The sequence below is a fragment of the Periplaneta americana genome, chromosome 3 (assembly GCF_040183065.1).
Source record: "Periplaneta americana isolate PAMFEO1 chromosome 3, P.americana_PAMFEO1_priV1, whole genome shotgun sequence".
In the NCBI taxonomy this organism is placed as follows: domain Eukaryota; kingdom Metazoa; phylum Arthropoda; class Insecta; order Blattodea; family Blattidae; genus Periplaneta; species Periplaneta americana.
This window is the reverse complement of record NC_091119.1, coordinates 105,974,843-105,988,057: the sequence shown is the minus strand read 5'-3', so window position 1 is coordinate 105,988,057 and position 13,215 is coordinate 105,974,843.

The following is a 13,215-nucleotide window of genomic DNA, read 5'->3' as shown; positions in this document are numbered from 1 at the left end:
CATTCCCCATCAATTAAATTACCATTACATTAGAATCTTAAGAAAAAGAATGTATGTGTTTAAGTGTGATAGATGAATTCTTGGACACTCGCCGGATGTGACCTTGCATACATAGCAGTGCGAGTGAATCAGCATAATATTTGCACACACAGCAGATGGGATTTTCAAACATGTATGAACTTGTGTCTTTCACCCGAGAACAATTGCCGGATATGAATCAGCATAATATTTGCACACATAGCAGACATTACATCTGCATTGATGAGATAAACATGTATGAACTTGTCATGCCATTACATACCTACACGTCATACTATAACCTTGAACTCTTAGATTGCCATTTATGACGTTACGCCCCTTTCCTACGTCATAATTTAAGCCCCCCACATTGAGGAGATAAACATGTATGAACATGTCATGCCATTACATACCCGCATGACGTCACACTTTAACCTTGAACTCTTATGACGTAATTTAAGTTACGCCCCTTTCCTACGTCATGCTTTAAGCCCCACCCCCTCCATGACGTCATACTTTAGCCACGCCCACTTCTGAGGTCATACTTTGGCCCCGCCCACTTCTGACGTCATACTTTGGCCACGCCCCCTCAAGCCTGTCACTCCCCTCAAGCCTGTCACTCCCCTGAAGCCTTAAAGCCCATTTAGCCTGTCACTCCCCGTCATTTGTATTCTACTCTCGAGGACCACAGGTGGTCCGCGGACCATAGTTTGAGAAACGCTGTGCTATGCCATGCTATGCTACGTCATGTTATGTATGACATGTTTTGCATTATAAATCTGTGAATAACAGGAAACAATTTAAATGAGGCGAATAGGACCTATATGTCAATTACATGTCACAGAACTCCAAAGACTCCCACTGTTCTAGACCATCTCTATTAGTAGCAGTAAGGGTGTCAGTTCAACGTGCTTTCCTCCTCTATCTCCCAGGATAAACTCCTGATACACATTTTTGTTAGAGACTGAGTAAACCTCAGAACCACAGTATGACCGACAGGATTAGATTAGTGGAAAAATTTCATGACCTCACCAGAAATGAAGTCGCGACCTTCTGGCTTGCAGTGCAATCCGTTAACCGCGACATTATAATGCGGTCCCGAACAAATTTAAATGTTATGAATAGAGAGCATTGCTTATGGAACACATTTCAAAATAACCACAATTATTTTGGAGAACACTGTTAAACTTTTCCGTCACGTTTTCATTAACCAGTTCAGGTTCTGTCTTATCAGTGAAGTGCGACAGTTTTTCCACAATTTCAAGCACTTTCGAAATTATTTTTGATTATATATATATGATATCGACATGCATTTTGCGCTGTTAGGCTGAGGAATTGCGTCAACTACAAAGGGAAAGGGGAAACTCCATTTTCCAAGCGGATGACTGGCACCAGGGTGTTATAAATTATCTGGACACTTCTATGCCAATTTATTTTCGGCACTCTGTGCTTGTTTTTCATTCTTTTTCTTTCTTCTTCCTTATTCATATTATTTCCTGTTGTTAGTTACCCTTACTTCTCACAGATGGCGTCCTATCCGCCATTTTAGGTCTCATTCTTCCTTTTCATAGATGGCTTTGTTCTTCTTTCCGCCATTCATGATCTGATACTTCTCACGTATAAGGAGCGAGTTTAATTTATCACGTGATATGGGTTTTTGATTTTCATTGGCTCTGTTCTCATTATTAATTAATTAGCGTCCGTTTTTCCGGTGAGGAACGGTTGACGCGATGGAGAGAGTCTTGGGTCGACGCTCGGAGAGAATGGTTGTGGGACAGCCATTGGGAGCTGGGGGGGGGGTTGTTTAGCAGTGGCTTGTGATGGAATCACGGATAACCTGGACTGGGCAGAGAAGTGCACTGCTGCAGTTGGGACTCGATCTGGGATGGTCGTTAACTACATGTGGAAGCGTGGCCGGGCTGTGGAGTATTGGAATTCTTTGATGGTGGCGGCATGATGGTTCGAGGGAGACCATTGTTGCTAGGTTCGAGACTGGCCTACCTACGATTGTAACATAAGTAATTGTATGTTTCTTTTAATTAATATATATATATTTGCGTTCATACAGGGTATTACGTAATTTACATTTATTTAAAAGAGTCCGCTGGCATTCGTCAGTTGTATATTTCCTATTAGTTCTTCTTGCTTTGATGTTGGTACTTTCTGCCACATTCATGAAGGATAGGATTGTGGATCAGTTAACTTATACTTATAATCTGTTATTACAGATTGGGTGGCTCTTGTATGTAATGGCGAATGTCAAGTGAGCGTAGATTATTAGGCAAGCCAGTCCCGAAGGATCAGTAGATTTATAGTTGGTTTAATTTCAGCTGCATCCATTTTGTTTATATTCTTATTACCGGAAGTGCAATCTAATAAATGTTATCAGATTGTTTATTACTTGTGCTAAGTGTTTTATTTGTTCCACCTCACCCATGAGACTATCGACCCTATTGTACGGTTGGCGGCAGGGTAAAATTATAATTAATACGAAAAATTAAAATTAAACAGAGGCAGGTCGTTTCACTTCCACAGCACTGAATTGACCGTGAAACGGACGACTACCGCACTCTCGCACGGGGGCCACCAAGGAGCCCCAATCTCACTCCGTTTGAATTTATATTTAGGTATTTGTGAGACACAGTGTTTACTTTCCCTAGTGATTTGAGATGAGTTGAAATAACGCATCACGATTACTGTGGCTAGTGACAATGCAGGTACTATATTACAGCGAGTTATTGATAAACTAGACTATTTTCTTGATGTGTGCCGTGTACATAAAGAGCACATATTACACATCACTGAGTTTCCAAAGTAAACTTGAAGAATTACTTTATAACTATAATAGTTTGTACTTATAAAACATTGAAAACCTGTATCTCTTTTGTGCTAACTCTGTATATTTACACACTTTATCCCTTGCTGATCATAGGCTACTAGAACTAAAAAAGCAAGTTATATGGTAGAATAAGTCAAATACAACAACCGGGCCGGAATTCATGAGGAAAAACATTTTTGAGGAAAGCTATGAATTTGCGTGAGAAACCGCTAAAGCAAACAAACATAAACATAAGGAAAACTTATTAAAAAGTGCCTTATTATAGCAGCATAACGTCTATGTCTTCAAGAAAAGTCGAATTTGGAAAGATCATGATAATAAATAATGTGTTAACGATTCTGGTGAGGTCATTATTTAAAAAAACTTTTTTGGGCATAAATTTGAGTTCTTAATTTCTACTCCTAGTAATAAAATATTAACTAGTTATGTTTTCATTAAGGATAGCAATGAGTTGGTACTACTACAAATACGAGCCATCACTGAGCAATAGCAAGGAGGGTTTGAGGCAGTCTAGCGTACGAGGTGAATGAGCCCAGGCCAGGTCGTGATGGAATTTGTGATGGACAAAACAGACGTTACAGAGGTTTCTTCTCGGGGTATTCCCGTTTTCCTCTATCATTCCACGAACACTCTCCATGTCCTCCTAATTTCATCTATCATCCTCAATAGTCAAAATAGGCTTGGATGAAGTCTTGGAGGCAAAGACATTTTATAGTTCTTGGAGGTAATACGGGTTTCCGATGCTGATATAGGAAGGGCCCTGGTTCTATCAGGGACTAAGGTGGGATAACCAACCTGTCAGGGTCGGCTGATTAAGAAGAGCTTGGGACTCCGAGCCCCTGCTGCTTATCATACTTCTCATCTGCGAAACGGGACCTGCCTCTAAACAGGGCCTGAAACAGGATGGCCCACTTGTCAGCGTCGATTAACAAATGCCACCTGTCACACTTGGACAATCATCGAATATAAAGGAGCACAATGGATCAAACCGTAGCTAAGTGTACAGATCTTTTCCGGGTTCCGTCCAAGTAAAGTCAAGCCAAGCCAAGCCAAGCCAAGCCAAGCCAACAGGAGAATGAGCTAGGTGGATACATTTGCTGCGATCATTCTAGAACTGCTGAAGGTACCGGGTTATGATTTTGCTTTTACTAACATTTCTAATATTAACCTGGCTATACCTTTGGATTAACGGTTGAGAACCGTAAACATTATGTTATCCTCTTCCATGACCGGAGTTCGATGATACTAGTGTAAAATACAAGCAAATCACTTTACTAGGTATAGGAGGGAAGAAAAGCAGTTCATCCATTCAAGTAAAAATGCAGTACAGTATTAATAATAATAAGTGTTTTTACTCACTAACTGAACCATACAGACGAACGTATTCATTATGCAATATATAATGTACAGGTCTACTACAAAAGAATCATTCGTTTTCAAACTACTAGGCTATATTCTCCAAAGTATTACTCGTACGACAATGAGTGATGCAGGAAACGCACCTGGTTTGCATTGTGTACAACAGTTGGCGGCACGAGTGTAGTGCCTCACAAAATGGTGACAAAAAAAGAAAAGAGATTTTGTGTGTTGGAATATGCGAGATGTACGTCTGTTATAACAGTGCAACGCGCATTCAGACGAGAATATCGACACGAGCCGCCATGTAAACAAAGAATTTTGCGGTGGTATCGGCAATTCACCTAGGACTCGCGTTACGGAATGCGCGCTGGTTCGAGTCCTCATGGGGGAAGAAATTTTCTCATAAAACTTCGGCCAGTGTATGGGACCGGTGCCCACCCAGCATCGTGATGCACTTGGGGATCTATGATAGGTAGCGAAATCCGGTTGCGAATACCAGCTATAACGGCTGGGGGGATCATCGTGCTAACCACACGATACCTCCATTCTGGTTGTATGATCGTCCACCTCTGCTTCGGCATGTGGGCGTGAGGCCAGCAGCCGGCTGGTCGGTCTAGGCCATCCACGGGCTGTAGCGCCACGGATTATTATTATTTATTATCGGCAATTCAAGGGCGTGTTGGTGCAGATGACCGAGCTCTGTTGCCTTGGCCGCCCAGGTCACCAAACCTAACGCCATGTGACTTCTACCTTTGGGGGTACATTAAGGACTGCGTCTACGTACCTCCACTGCCACAAACACTGGGACAGCTGAGGGAGCGCGTCAATAATGCAGTAATGGCCAACGCTACACAATGTGTGGAACGAACTGGACTACCGCCTGGACGTATGTCGTGTCACCCGAGGGGCACACATACAGTAGAACATTTGTAGAGTGTGGGAATAAATGTGTTGCGTGTACGGTTCTTTTGATGTATCACTCATTATTGTACGAGTAATGCTTTGGAAATTATACCACTTTGAAAACGAATGATTCTTTTGTAGCAGCCCTCGACTGTCTACAGCACATTAGCATACAATATGGAGAGTGCATTAAATAACTGATAACTAATCAAAACCTGGATATTTAAACAAATTGTCGAAAATGATGGCCGTTCACTTCTATACGGGCTTCAGTTCTTTTGTGTGCATATTATCGAAAACGTTTTAAGCATATCTTCTGAAACTGAATGCATTGTTTCTAGAATGTAATTCTTTAATTCTTCTATTGTTGTAGGATGTTTAACAAACACAATGTTTTACAGTAACCCTCAAAAAAATAATGCTAAGCATCAGTCGACAGCCACCGGCGTGGTTCAGTCGGTTAAGGTGCTTGCCTTCGGCCTGAAGTTGCGCTCGGGCGCGGGTTTGATCCCTGCTTAGGCTGATTGGTTGGTTTTTTCCGAGGTTTTCCCCAAACGTAAGGTAAATGCCAGGTAATCTATGGGGAATCCTCAGCCTCATCTCGCCAAATACCATCTCGCTATCACCAATCTCATCGACGCTAAATAACCTCGTAGTTGATAACAGCGTACTTAAATAACCAACTAAAAAAAATCAGTCGACATGGGGGTGCCATAATCCTGTGCCTCTTCAAATAATAATTTTGTACCTACTCTATAATAGAGTACCTTACTTACGTATTGTAATTAGTAATCTCTTCACTTCTGCCCGATTCGCACAGATGAATTTACTCAGATTGCTGTTTAATGTCCGTCTAAGTAGTTACGTCGCAGGATCGTAGAAAGAGGGGAAATCACGGGACAGTTACTTAAAGAGACTCTTTTATTTAAATTAAATTAAGCAGTTGTATAATATTACGTAGACGTTCAAATCCTGACAGCAAATGTTTTCAGAAAAGAGCTGACAGCCCAGCCACTAGCCTGTAGAGAGGGACCAGCAGAAGCGAATGGGGGGGGGGACCAGGAAGCGACGTAACCAAACAGACATAGTACGTACCTGTGCGAAAATATGATTCAATTAATTTTAGTAGGTTATTTTACGACGCTTTATCAACATCTCTGGTTATTTGGCGTCTGAATGAGATGAAGGTGATAATGCCGGTGAAATGAATCCGGGGTCCAGCATCGAATATTACCCAGCATTTGCTCATATTTGGTTGGAGGAAAACCCCGAAAAAAACCTCAACCAGGTAACTTGCCCCGACCGGGAATCGAACCCGGGCCACTGGTTTAGACGTTCTAACATTTACTCCACAGGTGTGGACAATACATATGATTCAATAATGAATGCACTTTATTCACTGGAAAATACGACTATATTTTTGGAACGTACTATACTCACTCACTCAATACTGTATACTGTGACCGTAAGACGTCTTTGACTGCATATGCAGCATTGAGTGGAAGTTGACGAGTACAAGGGGTGGGAGTGAAGTACATTCTAAACCTTATGTACAGCTGTCAAAAGAAAAAATGGCCGCTCTCCTGTATCAAAGTTCCCTTCGGATATCTTCGCTACAATTCGGAGACAGGCGATGTTACATGTTGTTGGACCACGTCGCCTGATATCTACATTTATAATTTAAGTATACTGTATGTTATTCGATAGCATAATGGTAGCGTTCAGGCCTCTTATTCATGAGGTCCTGCGTTCGACTACAACCTCGTGCTTTTTATGTCCTTTTTTGTTCTGTTTTTGAGAGAGACAAACTAGACATAATGGCTCCTTTCTCTTTGATGATTATTTTAGTAATTAACATCAGGTTCATTAATATATTATGCCATGACTTTATCATTATCATTATGATATTGTGGCTGCAAATGGAAAGAAAAAAGATTTTATTCTCAATAAAATATCTTTCGTGGCATAAACATAACAAATTTACTGGCGTCGGCCTTAAAACATTCAAACAATTAAGCGTTCAAAAAACAAATCAAAAAGCCACAATTCAATATTTAGTCTATCTTCCTCTTATCTCGATCATCTTGCAGTCGAGTGGGCATGCAATTGACTAGTCTTTGCAAATAGCGACTGTTCTTAGACACGATATTCCAGGCATTCTGAACATACACACATAAATGTTCTGTCCATGGGCAGGTCTTTAACTGCAAACCCAGCAATCTCCAATCTTTCCTATTTTCTGCCTTCCTCTTAGTCTCCGCATATGATCCACATATCCTAATGTCGTCTATTATTCTTTTCAACCAGAGACCCAACCAATTCCTTTTTCTCTTTCTAATCAGTTTCAGCATCATTCTTTCTTCACTCACTTTTTCAAACACAATTTTATTTCTTATTCTGCCTGTCCACTTTACAAGCACCGTTCTTCTCCACATCCACATTTCAAATGCTTCAATTCGTTTCTCTTCATTTCGTCGTAATGTCCATGTTCTTTCCCCATACAATGCCACACTCCACACAAAGCACTTCACTAGTCTCTTCCTTAGTTCTTTTTCCAGAGGTCCGCAGAAGATCCTTCTTCTTCTATTAAAAGCTTCCTTTGTTCATGTTTGCAGTTTTCTTGGGAAGGATAGGCCTAAATGCGGTAACATCCCGTTGCTTTCCGCACACCACTATCTCTTTCGCATCTTATTAAATTCCAAGGGGCCCAAGCGTGGAGATGAGGAGAGTGGATTTGACTAATTGGGCCCTCCGGACTTCACCGAAAGTCACGGCAAGTATTAAAAATATTAATTCTATCAGGATGTTTGACCCGGTCAGAGACCGGGAAATCTCAATTAGCCTTTGCCCCCCGCATCCTGGACTAGCTTCTACGAATCATCAGAAGATCTTAGAGTGTGATTGCGCCAATTTTTCCAAAAATGTTTCCACACTTTTGCTCTCGTAGCTCAGCGGACGAACGTCGGAATTTAGATGTCAACGTCTCAGGTTCAATTCCTCGTTACTCCTTTTCATTTTATTGTGGTTCAAGGTAGTATAATGTAATAATACAAAAAGAAAAACTAATACCAGTATTATGCAACTGGATTTTTCCAAACCTAATATTAAATTTATGTTATTTATATCGCTAAAGAACGATTACAATATAAATAACTTGAATATTATTTATACAGTATCACTAAAGAACGATAACAGAATATAAATGATAAATATCGGTTTGTTTAATTAATATATTGCAAAAGAACAATAACAATATAAATAACTTGAATACTGTTTTATAATGCTAATGAAGGAAAACAGAATATAAATGATAACTTGAATATTATTTAAATCGCTAAAGAACGATAACAATATAAAAAACGTGAATATTATTCATATCGGAATTTCACAGATTTATTACAGATGTATTTAAGAAATTGTAGAAGAATAGTAAATAGTAACAGTGTCCTATTTATTCTTCTTGGAGCCAAATTTGTAACTTTTAAAAGTGTGGTTACTATGTTGAAGTGTATGTGTTGTAACGGATGCTTGATTTGTTATGTATGTGAGTCAGTTATGGGATGCTTGATGTCGTTGCAATGTCGTAATTATAATTTGATTGTGTTTGTGTGACTATTGTGTATTAATTTATGATGTATGGTACGGAAAGCTGCATATTTGTGTTATAGAAGTGTTACGTATGTGTGTTGTTAATGTTTTTGTATGTTACAAATTGATACCTGATATTTGTTTTGCAATCGCAATGCCTAATTTACGGATTGTTTATGTTTTGTTTACATCGCGTAAGCTAATTTAATTTTCTTTTCCATTTCTCTTTATGCATATCTTTTTTGTGTATAAAACTATAGCCCTAACATACATATGTAAAATACGGCTAACCCCCATTGGAAATACAATAATAATTATTATTCATATCGTTATAATACGATAACAGAATACAAATGATGACCTGAATTTTATTCATATCTCTGAAGAACGATAACAAAATATAAATAACGTGATATCCATAAAGAACAATAACTGGATATAAATGATAATTTGATTATCATTTACATCGCTAAAGAAAGATTAAAAAATAAAATGAAAACTTGAAGAAAGCCCGAACCCACGACCTTTGAATCATTAAACAAGCACTCTACCGCTGGTCTACGAGGCGTAGATATGGAACACTTTCATAGTTCCGGAACTGCTTGTACAAGCACATGCATCGTGTAACATCGCCGCGACCCGAAGTGGACTTTGAAAATATTCGCTGTTCACGAGTGCGGCCACTTTTTTTTTTGACAGCTGTACAATAAAAATTGAAGTAAAAATAAAATGATGTCTCTGTATAAAAATGACTAGCACTGCCCTAATGCTAAGACACTTAGAACAAAGAGAAAAAATATATATTCTAAAGAAATATTTATGCGTAATAACTCAGTGCATTCACTATTTGATATACACTTAGCACAACAGCAATTTGTTTAACTTTCGTCTCTATTCTAATTACCGTCATTGTAGAGTCCTAGCGTTCTACGCCATACTGGCTTTATACGGCGGCTGATGCAAGCGATTGCATCATAATATAACTACAACTTATTATTGAGACCTAAAGATTGGTATTTTTTTCTTTGTACTAATAAGAATGTTATTAAGTAGCTTTATTAATCCAGAAAATTCCCCTAAATAATTTATAGTTGTTTTAAAAGGGTCTACATTTGTATTATAATATACATTTTATGTTCATGTTATTCGGATGTCTCATTTGAACAATTGAAGGGTAGTAGAAATAAAGGGAATAAGTCCGCTTTTTAATCATTTTTCAGGAGAGCGTTTTAAAGCATATGAAACCCAGTAATTTTTTTACCCTTATTGTAGTCTAATTTTTTGGAAACATTTAATATATTTATATGTATATAGACAAAATTAACAAAAGCGTTTCCATCAAAATGTTTTAATTTTAAAAAGAACACAAGTGCAAAGGGACTCAGTCCTATGGACTTATTTTCTTTATTTAACCTACTGTAAAAACAAAGTAATCTTTAGTAAAGGAATCCAGAGTAAAAATATATATTTTTTTTTACTTTGCTTAGTTATGAGAATGATTACGTTTTATTTTATTTAAAAAAAACATGTTGCTATAGTCCCGTCACTCTTATTTCCGGCAGCCAATCACATTGCAGGTAGGTCAGCTACATTCAAACGTGTGCGTCTTGTGATTCGCTGGTGATGACGTTATGCATTTCCTAAGGCTCGATAAATACTTAATATAATCACCCGCTATTTTGGCTCTTTCGTTGGCGTTCGCAGAATGCACACGAGGACGTTATTTGCTGTTAAATTATTTGCTGAATTATAGTGTGTTTGATTTATTATTATAGGAGGTACGACATGATAATGTTTAACGGTGCGGCAAATATATTCCTCGTCTGGTAGCTCGGCAACGAAAGAACAAGAATAGCGAACGATACTACCTACATAGACTTTATAGAGCCTTCACTTCCTAAGACGTAAGCAAAGAGGAGTCACGCCGGAAATAACTGCATCGCGACTATAGTTATATTCTTAAAACAACATTCAGTAATGTCTTTTACTTGAACACATCGAAACAAAAGTAACAAAAATTTCTGACAGTCTGTTTTCTCATATGTTTGAGATTTGAAAATAGGCCTTTGTGTCCAATCCACAAAACATCGCCAACAAGAGTAAGTCACGATACTTTGTTACTCACTGGTAGCGGTCCTAAAACATTACTTAAAAAAATACTCAAAAGTGGCGAAAATATAATTGCATAATATTTCCAAGCCTATAAAGACAAAACTTACCATCATAGCTGATCCCACACAAGGTAAATTCTCCATCAGGCACCAATCGTCGTCGCTGTGCGATCCTCACTGTTTTCCGTTCACCATAAGTAGTTGGGCCGAAACTTCAGGTCAGTAAAATCTTCGTAAAGCATGACATCTCGGACTGATCTCACAGGGAAAGTTATCTTGGCATACAAGGGTGTCAAGTGTTCGGCCCAGATCAGAAAAATACGCTGCCCCGTGATTTCTTCATTATTCTTACTCGCCGCATCTATCAGATGGGTTCCAGGACTGTGGTATTTCCAACAACGATTTTGGGTTTAATGAAGCCATGTGCGTGGCATAATCTAGAAAATATGTCCACGATTTGGAAACGTAAAACATAGTACTATTAATTACATGGTCACCAAACGTATTGCGGAATAGTGTTTTTACATTATTGTGTACGTGAGGTGGAGCGACTCTTGCATGAAACATTGTATACAGGTTTAACTTATACCGAGACATCATTTTATTTTTACTAACATTTCTAATAATAACCTGGCTATACCTTTGGATTAACGGTTCAGAACCGGAAACACTGTTTACTACCCCCTTCCACGACTGGAGTTTGATGATACTGGCGTAAAATTCAAGCAAATCACTTTACTATATATAGGAGGGAAGAAAAGTAGTTCATTCATTTACGTAAACTAGGAAATATCAGGAATTTGAGTTTAATAATTCTCATTAGGTTTTTCTATAATAAAAATAGAGTACAGTATTCACAATAAGTGTTTTTACTCACGAACTGAGCTATCCATTCTGACGTATTTATTATGCAATGTATATTATACTGTTTACAGCAATTTATTTTTTAAGATAAGATAAAAGGATTTATTGAGTAATATTATACATACAGCTTTTATATTATAATTTTCTCTAAAATCCGATGCACGGGTCTTCTGACCGTACGTTTTTTGTACCTAAAACAAGTCCTACTTTGTAGGTTTCCCCCCTTCCAACATCTGATTATATCCAACAACTCTCTAAAAGAACACACATATTAAAATGAAAATGGCACAACAAAACACATTATATAATACATCCTAACCTAAAACACATAAAAGTAAACAGTTGGGTAGATACTGTTATCCCTTCCTCAGTTCGTGTCACAAACTTCAACAGATAAGGTTCTAATCTTTCTCGCCTTCAAGAGGAACAATCCAGTCCTTTGTTCCCATTCTCTATTCCCCATGAGGTCAAGACATGCAAGCGAACTCCTATTCTGACTTAGCATCGAGGGTGGTAGATATTTTCTCCGTACATGTTCCAATTCGACACACAGTAATAAAATATGTTTATAGGAGTCCTTTTCTCTGCAAAGCGGACAAATACGCTCCCCTTTTTCGTTGACAATTTTATTACCCTTCCATGCCCCCAATCTTAGCCACGCTAAGCCTGCTCTGCTGTCTTTGTTACAAGAATTACAGAAATTTGGCGTACAATAGAGAGTGAATTTGAGTTGTACTATAATCATAATATGGATATTAAACATATTTTTGAAAATGGTGGGCGTTCATTTCGATGGAGGCTTCAGTTCTTTTGTGCATATTATCGCACTGTAGACTATTGTACCTAATTCCAAATTTCAATTTCACTCTTCCTACCAGTAACTCATGTTGAAATAATTTTGTACCTACTCTATAAATGAGTATCTTACGTATACTGTAAATTCAATCTTCATTTCTGTCCGATCCGAAAAGATAAAATTACTCAGACATGCTATCTACTGTCCGTTCAAATGTTTATGTCGCAGAATCGTAGACAGTTAATCACTTAACGAGGCCCTTTTATTTCAGATATTTTAAACAGTTGTATAATATTACGTAAACGTCCAATTCCTAACAGAAATGAATGTTTTCAGAAAAGAGCTAAGACAGCCCAGCCACTAGCCTTTGCAGAGGGACGAGCAGAAGCGGCTGGGGGAAACCGGGATGCGACGTAAGCAAACGGAGGCACAGTATTTGAGCGAAAATATGATTCAATAATGAATGCTCTTTCTTCACTGGAAAAGGCGACGATATTTCTGGAACGTACTATACTCACTAAGTAAATACTGTTTGCTATGAACGTAAGGCGACTTTGACTGCATATATGCGGCTTTGGTTCTTTGTGAAGGACGATTGAAATTCATTAGTAGAAGGGGTGGGAGTGAACTACATTAAAAATTTAGGTACAATAAAAATTGAAGTAAAAATAAAATGATGTCCCTGTATATACAGTAAGCATCAAACTATATCCAAGACGAGCGGACTGATCTCTTTG